We start from the raw sequence: 8,138 nt of genomic DNA on the forward strand, positions 1-8,138 counted from the left end.
TATATATATATATACACTACATATATACACTATATATATACACTACATATATACACTATATATATACTATATATATACACACTATATATATATACACACTATATATATATACACACTATATATATAAAATATATATTTTGCTGACAGAAAAAAAAAAAACAAAATGAAAAGGTTGGGGAGTGCTGCACTATGCAGCAAACCCTGTGAATTACCTGCCTGACCTCACGAAATTCTCCAAGCAATTCTGTGAATTACCTGCCTGTCCTCACGTAATTCTCCAAACAATTCTGTCATCCCTATTTTACAGATGAGGAAACTGAGGCTCAGCGATGAAACCGAGTAAAAGGGCTTGCTGTCTGATGTGTGAGAAGACAATCTTGTGATTAGGAAAATTAATAGTCATTAGGTTTTTTTTTTTTTTTTTTAGCCCTTTGGGACACAGTTTCAGAAGGAACTGACTGTCAGGACACAAAGCCACTCAATGGGAGGGCAGATTCACACCTGACTCCAGAGTCCTAACTGCCTCTATCTGTCCAAGGGGAATTTTTCAGTCAGTCAAAAATGTGCCGTTTGCAACATCTTCACCTCCTCAGGAAAGCCTTCCAGCGCCAGTGCATCCTCCCTCTGTGTGCACACACCCTCCATCAGCCCTCCAAGGTATTTCGTGCATTGCATTGTGAGGATACATATGGCTGGGAGCACCTGCTCCCGGGACTCAGTCTTACTTGTGCCAGCATCCCTAGCACCCAGCACAATGCCTGACACATGTTGGGCACAGAAACAATGAATGGATAAACAAGCCTGGCCTCCCTGGGCCCAAGCCCTGTAAACCTACCCAAAGCCAGAGCAGCCTGCCTTGGGGACTCAGCAGAGCTCCCCTCAGGCTGGGATCAAACCCCCAAGACAGTAATCCAGACAGACTGAGGACAGAGGAGGTTCTCTCAGCCAGCTTTTTCTCCAGCACTGAAATAGTCACAATCCGTTCTTTAGCTGTGCACCAGATGCAGGAAGTGGCTTATGTTTGGGAACCATGTTGTACAAAAATGCCTCCTTAAACATTAGAACCTTAAAAGGAATGAGTGTGTGCTCGCTGCTCTGTGTCCCTTTTTGCCCTAGGGAGATCATACATGATGGCAGGAGCTACAGCAGCCAGCTTGGATCATGAGATGGAAGCCTAAGTTTGAGCAAGAAAAGCCGCATTATCAAAGGAATCCTGCTCCCAGATGATCTCACAGAACACCGCAAGCTGCTCTACCAGCTCTGGACTGCGTACTTTCAGAATGTTAAGGAGCAAGGAATAAACTTCTGTTTCCACCACTGTAGATTTCACCTAACTAAAGATGTGAGCATTGCCCAGTGATCATCCACTCTGGCCTCTCTCTGTAGGTAAAACAATAATAGTATTATCAACAATTTCCCAACCAAACTGTAACTGGGACTTTGTCATTACTGTATAATTTTGAAGAAAAGGCTATCAAGAAAGAATCATTTGAATCATGTTGAATCTAGAGAAGAAGGACAAACTGATCTGATTTGTTTCATCCTTGAGTATTACAGACGTACCTCAGATTTCCAGATAGCCCAGGCTACTCTTTTCTGACAGTTTGCCTGTGTAAACTCCAGCTCGGCTCCCCTCGTCCAGCTCATTACCTGAATCAATGACACACAAGTGGAAAATCTGATGAGAACCTAAAGGGTACCTGTTCCCTCAGAGCTGCCTTTTCATGCATCCATCAAACATAGACAAATACAGAGTGCTTAGCACAGAGTCGGCCCAAGAAAGTGCTGAATAAATGGCCTGCTCTGTGCCAGACAACATGCTGACACTGGGACACAAAGATGCACAGACTCAGCCTCAGGCCCTGCTCTCGAGAACTCCAGCTCAATGAGAGACAGGACACAATGTTAAGAAACAAAAACACGAGGTTTGTATCCAAGCATTATTGCAGCATTGGCACTGCTCTGGGATATCCTGGACACTTTGTTTCTCATTGCATACCTTACCCTAGGTAAGCTCATCCCCCTCCCATGACTTCAGTGACCTTTGATGGTGATAACTACTAGATCACCGCCGAACAGGTGCACGTGAATGTTTTACAGGCATCCAACTCCAACATGTTCAAAACTAAACATATCTGCCCTCCCCCAAATCTGCTCCCCGTACTGCTCCCTATCACATGGAGCAGCATCCAACACCCATCAGTCAAAAACTGGGGTGATCCTGACTCCTCCCTGCCCCTCTCATCAAACTAATCACCAAATTGTGTCAATTCTATCTCTAAAACCATCTCTCCTCACTCTCTGCCTTTAACTCACACCTTTATATCTCACTTGGATTATTCTAGCAGGCTCTTAATTGGCCTACAGGCCCACTCCCTTTATTCATTCTTCACTTAGCCAGAGTGATTTTCCTAATCCACAAATATGATTCATGGCCAGGCGTAGTTGCACATGCCTATAATCCCAGTACTTTGGGAGGCTAAGGCAGGAGGATCATTTGAGGCCAAGAGTTCGAGACCAGTCTGGGCAACATAGTGAGACCCCATCTCTACTAAAAATTTAAAAAATTAGCCAGGTGTTGTGGTGCATGCCTGTAGTCCCAGCTAGTTGGGAGGCTGAGGCAGAAGGATCACTTGAGTTCAGGTCGAGGCTGCAGTGAACTATGATTATGCTGCCACTGCACTCCAGCCTGGGTGACAGAGCAAGACGTAGTCTCAAAAAAAAACAAAAAAAAAACCTGATTCTTTTATTTCAGGCTGGAAATAAAAGAATCCTCCCACCTCAGCCTTCCGAGAAGCTGGGACCACCAGAGGTGTGCTCCACCATGCCCAGCTATTTTTTTTCCTTTCTTTTCTTTTTTTATAAAGATGAGGTCTTGCCATGTTGCCCAGGCTTGTCTCAAACTCCTGGGCTCAAATGATCATCCCATGTTGGCCTCCCAAAGTGCTAGAATTACAGAGTAAGCCACCGCACCTGGCCACAGATCTGATTCTTAAATGGCTTCCCATTAACCTAAAGTTTAAAGTCCTTAACTAGGTTTACAACGTCCCCTAAGACCAGACCAGACCACAGCTTGCTGCTTCTTTTTTTTTCTTTCTTTCTTTCTTTTTTTGAGACGGAATCTCGCTCTGTGGCCCAGGCTGGAGTGCAGTGGCGCCATTTCGGCTCACTGCAACCTCCGCCTCCGGAGTTCAAGCGATTCTCATACCTCAGCCTCCCGAGCAGCTGGGACTACAGGCGCGCGCAAGCACGACCTGCTAATTTTTGTATTTTTAGTAGAGACAGGGGTTTCACCGTATTGGCCAGGCTGGTCTCGAACTCCTGACCTGAAGTGATCTGCCCGCCTGGGCCTCCCAAAGTGCTGAGATTACAAGCGTGAGCCACCGCGCCCGGCCCAGTCTGCTTTATTTAGCCTGATCTCTCTCTCTCCTCTCTCTCTCTACGAAGATGAGTTTTCTCACAAACTACACCTTTAACTAAGAATACCCGTTTTCCTGCCTCACTCCGCTGAGCTTCCCTTAGATCTTAGCTTTCTGGGGGACAGAAGCCTCGCGGGATTCCCCCTAGGCTGAGTGATGTGTCTCTACTCCGTGCTTCAGAGGAAGGAGGGCTTTCTGCCCTCGCAGCAGTATCAGAATTGCTGATTACCTGTATGTCTCCCACATGGGTCTCTGAGCTCTGGGTGACGATGCTGATACAATTAACAACAGCAACAAACACACAGCATTTACTTTGTACCCATAAGTGTTCAAGGAACCTCATTTCCCCTTTATTACAATCTTAGGAGGCAGATTTTATTATCATCTCTGCTTAAAGGGTGAATAAACCCAGGCAGAGAGAAAGAGCCAAAAGTACCTAAGGTCACAGCAGGGAATGGGGATTCAAACCCCGGTGCTGGGCTCCACGGTTCACACTCCTAACCGCTACTCCGGGATCGAGTCCGCCCTCATCACTCGCTCTAGCTTCAGCATCTATCAGGTGCTGAACTACCGTCCGTAGGACGAATGAATGAATGAAATGATTTTATACAGGGACAGCGTCGGCCTCCTCTCTGTCAGCTCCTCCTAGGCCCGGGCAGCTCCGCTCCCTCCCGCCCCGGCCGGCCGACGGGAGCTGCCCCGGCACTGCGCTCTCTCGCGGCCGCAGAACGCCCACCCTCGACAGCGCGCAGGGTCAAGGGGCGGTGACAGCCGGGCGGCGGGGGCGGAGATGCTACCAGCTGGGGTGTCATCCAGCCCGGGAGGTGACACGCGCCCCCTCGCCCGGGCGGTCGCTCTGGCCGCCCACTCCCCGCCAGCACGCCTGGCGACGCCCCCCGCCTCGCCACCCCACAATCTCCCGCCCGGCGGTGTCCCCTCAGCCCCGGTAGGCGTCCCATTCCACTTCCCTCCCCTCCCCCACACAACCGTCACCAGCGTCCCACCGCGCCCCATCCTCCGCCGCCTCCGCCCCGGCTCCCAGGACTTCCCTGGCCCCGGGCGATTGTTGACCCTCACCTGCCATGTCCCGGACCCCACCGCAGAGGGAGGTGCATCACGGCCGCGAGAAGGCCGGGAACAGCACTCCAGAGCAGACAAAGGGCGCCGCCATGTTAGAGTCGGGCGGAACCGACCTCGCAGGCTTCCCGGCTGCAACTTCCGGCGCATGCGCAGCGTCCTCGCTAGGCGAGCGCCCATAGACAGACGCATGCGCCTAGCTATCCAAAAGTTCCACCTTGCAGTACTTCTGCGCTGAGAGTTGTCCTCATTGTACCCCTGCCTTGGTTTCTCTTCCAAATGTAACAGTAACATCATGTGTTCAGCTCTTACTGTGTGCCAGGCACTGTGTTAAGCGCTTTACATGCATTATCTCTTTAAATCCTCACACCAATTATAAGATAGTATTATTCTCCTAATTTTAAAAAAGGGAAAACAGACTCAAAAAGTGTAAATGAATGTCCATGGTCACGTATCTTGTAAGTGGTGGACCGGAGATATGAATCTACTTGTGGCTTCAAAGCTGCAGATCCCAGTTGTGTTTTTCTACCTTCTAAACCGAACATTATCCCCTTCCCCGATTATCTTGGACGTGAATAAAGGTGTCTGAAAACAAAAGTGTCTGCAGACTTGCACGGCCCCTCTGTGGTCCCTCTTCTACCATTTTGGTAGCTCTAAGCCACTGACTTCTCCACTTTCTCACAGTCTGAGGGCTTTCTCCTTTGTTTACTTCTAGGCCTGCTTATTTTCCATAATCTATAATTTTAACAATACTCTTGCCACTACTCTAAGCTCTTTTGCTCCCTTGTCTTTTTGTCACATGGATTTGGTAAGAATACCAACGCTGTGTGAATCCAAATGCACCTTTTCTCTTTGTTAGCTCCCAAACAGCCAAGCACAGCTGAAGAAAGTATGCAGTGGCGAGACTGTTCCCTAGAGATTCATGTCCACTAGCCTTCAGTGGGACTGCAACATATGCCAATCTGGCAACTCACTCCTGTCTTCACAATGGCTAGAGAAACAAAAAAGCCCAGCAGTTGACTTCACCCCTTCTTGTCTTTGTTTGTTTTGTTGTTGTTTTTTGTTTGTTTGTTTGTTTTTGGAGACAGAGTCTCGCTCTGTCGCCCAGGCTGGAGCGCAGTGGCGCTGTCTCGGTTCACTGCAAGCTCCGCCTCCTGGGTTCACACCATTCTCCTGTCTCAGCCTCCAGAGTAGCTGGGACTACAGGCGCCCGCCACAACACCTGGCTAATTTTTTGTATTTTTAGTAGAAAGGGGGTTTCACCATGTTAGCCAGGATGGTCTTGATCTTCTGACCTCATGATCCACCCTCCTCAGCCTCCCAAAGTGCTGGGATTACAGGCATGAGCCACCGTGCCTGGCCGTCTTTCTTTTCATTCTTTTTTTTTTTTTTTTTTTTTTTAGATGGGGTCTCGCTATGTTGCCCGGCTGGACTGAAATCCCTAGGCTTAAGCATCCCATTTCAGCCTCCCCAGTAGCTGAGACTACGGGCATGTGCACCCACAACTGGCTAACTTCACCTGTTCTTTTTAACTATATTTTTAATTTTTATTTCAGTAGTTTTTGGGGAACACATGGTGTTTGGTTACATGGATAAGTTCTTTAGTGATGATTTCTGTGACTTTGGGGGACCCATCACCCGAACAGTGTACATTCTACCCAAGGTGTAGTCTTTTTTTTTTTTTTTTTTTGAGATGGAGTCTCACTCTGTTGCCCAGGCTGGAGTGCAGTGGCACGATCTGGGCTCACTGCAAGTTCCACCTTCCAGGTTCACACCATTCTGCTGACTCAACCTTATGAGTAGCTGGGACTACAGGCGCCGGCCACCATGCCCGGCTAATTTTTTGTATTTTTAGTAGAGACAGGGTTTCACCGTGTTAGCCAGGATGGTCTTGATCTCCTGACCTCGTGATCTGCCCACCTCGGCCTCCCAAAGTGCTGGGATTACAGGCGTGAGCCACCGTGCCCAGCCAACCCAAGGTGTAGTCTTTTATCCCTCACCCCTCCCACTCTTCCTCCTGAGTTCCCAAAGTCCATTGTATCATTCTTACGCCTTTGGGTCCTCATAGCTTAGCTCCCACTTAAAAGTGAGAACATATGATATTTGGTTTTCCATTCCTGAGTTACTTCATTTAGAATAATGGTCTCTAGCTCCATCCATGTTGCTGCAAATGCCATTATTTCATTCTTTTTTATGGCTGAGTAGTATTCCATGTTATATGTATACCACATTTTCTTTATCCACTCGTGCACTGATGGGCATTTGAGATGGTTCTATATGTTTGCAATTGTGAACTGTGCTGCTACAAACATGCGTGTGGAAGTGTCTTTTTCATATAATGACTTATTTTCCTCTGGGTAGATACCCGCTAGTGGGATTGCTGGATCTAATGGCAGATTTACTTTTAGTTCTTTAAGGAACATCCGTACTGTTTTCCATAGTGGTTGTGCTAGTTTACATTCCCACCAGCAGTGTAAAAGTGTTCCCTTTCATCACAACCATGTCAACATCTATCATTTTTTAATTTTTGATTGTAGCCATTCATGCAGGAGTAGGTATCTTACAGTTTTGATTTGCATTTCCCTGATAATTAGTGATATTGAGCATTTTTTCACATTTGTTGGCCATTTGTGTATCTTCTTTTAAGAACTGTTGGGCCGGGCACAGTGGCTCACTACTGTAATCCCAGCGCTTTGGGAGGCCGAAGTGGGCAGATAGCCTGAGGTCAGGAGTTCAAGACCAGCCTGGTCAACATGGTGAAACCCCATCTCTACTAAAAAATACAAAAAAAAAAAAAAAAAAAAAAATAGCCAGCGTCGTGGCGGGCACCTGTAGTCCCAACTACTCAAGAGGCTGAGGCAGGGAGAATTGCTTGAGCCTGAGGCTGCAGTGAGCTGAGATTGTGCCACTGCACTCCAGCCTGGGTGACAGTGCGAGACTCTGTCTCAAAAAAACAAAAAAAAAAGAATTGTCTATTCATGTCCTTAGCAAGTGACTTTTTAATAGGATTATTTGCTTTTTTCATGCTGATTTGTTTGAGTTCCTTGTAGATTCTGGGTATTAGTTCTTTGCTGGATGCATAGTTTGTGAAAATTTTCTCCCACTCTGTGGGTTGTCTGTTTGCTGATTATTTATTTTGCTGTGCAGAAACTTTTTAGTTTAACTGGTTTATTTTCATTTTTGTTGTATTTGCTTTTGGGTTCTTAGTCATAAAGTCTTTGCCTAAGCCAATGTCCAGAAGAGTTTTTCCAATGTTGTCTTCTAGAATTTTTATGGTTTCAGGTCTTAGATTTCAGTCTTTGATCTATCTTGAGTTGATATTTGTATAAGGTGAGAGATGAGGATCCAGTTTCATTCTTCTACGTGTGGCTTGCCAATTATCCCAGTACCATTTACTGAATAGGGTGTCCTTTCCCCCCTTTATATTTTTGTTTGCTTTGTTGAAGATCCATTGGATATAAGTATTTGGCTTTATTTCTGGGTTCTCTATTCTGTTCGTTTGGTCTATGTACCTATTTTATTCCAGTACCATGCTGTTTTGGCGACTATAGCCTTGTAGTATAGTTTGAAGTGGGTAATGTGATGCTTCCAGATTTGTTCTTTTTGTTTAGTTTTGCTTTGGATATGCAGGCCCCTTTTTGT

At 46.7% G+C, this 8,138-nt stretch overlaps 1 protein-coding gene across 4 annotated transcripts in view; it reads right to left on the bottom strand.

Moving 5' to 3' along the window:
* Window positions 1-4,615, bottom strand: part of ZBTB17 (zinc finger and BTB domain containing 17) — a 36,836-nt gene extending 32,221 nt beyond the window's left edge. For 2 of the 4 annotated variants that reach the window (XM_032759033.2, XM_058444639.1), the window contains exons 1-2: window positions 4,497-4,615; window positions 1,564-1,650 (exon numbers count right to left, since the gene is read on the bottom strand). The gene's annotated coding sequence lies outside the window, so the exon portion shown is untranslated. Of the gene's footprint in view, window positions 1-1,563; window positions 1,651-3,648; window positions 3,666-3,855; window positions 4,103-4,496 lie in introns of those variants that run through there. The other 2 variants (XM_058444638.1, XM_058444640.1) reach the window with 2 other exon arrangements.
* Between the last annotated feature and the right edge of the window lie 3,523 nt (window positions 4,616-8,138).

Source organism: Hylobates moloch, unplaced genomic scaffold (assembly GCF_009828535.3).
Source record: "Hylobates moloch isolate HMO894 unplaced genomic scaffold, HMol_V3 SCAFFOLD_9, whole genome shotgun sequence".
Classification (NCBI taxonomy): Eukaryota; Metazoa; Chordata; class Mammalia; order Primates; family Hylobatidae; genus Hylobates; species Hylobates moloch.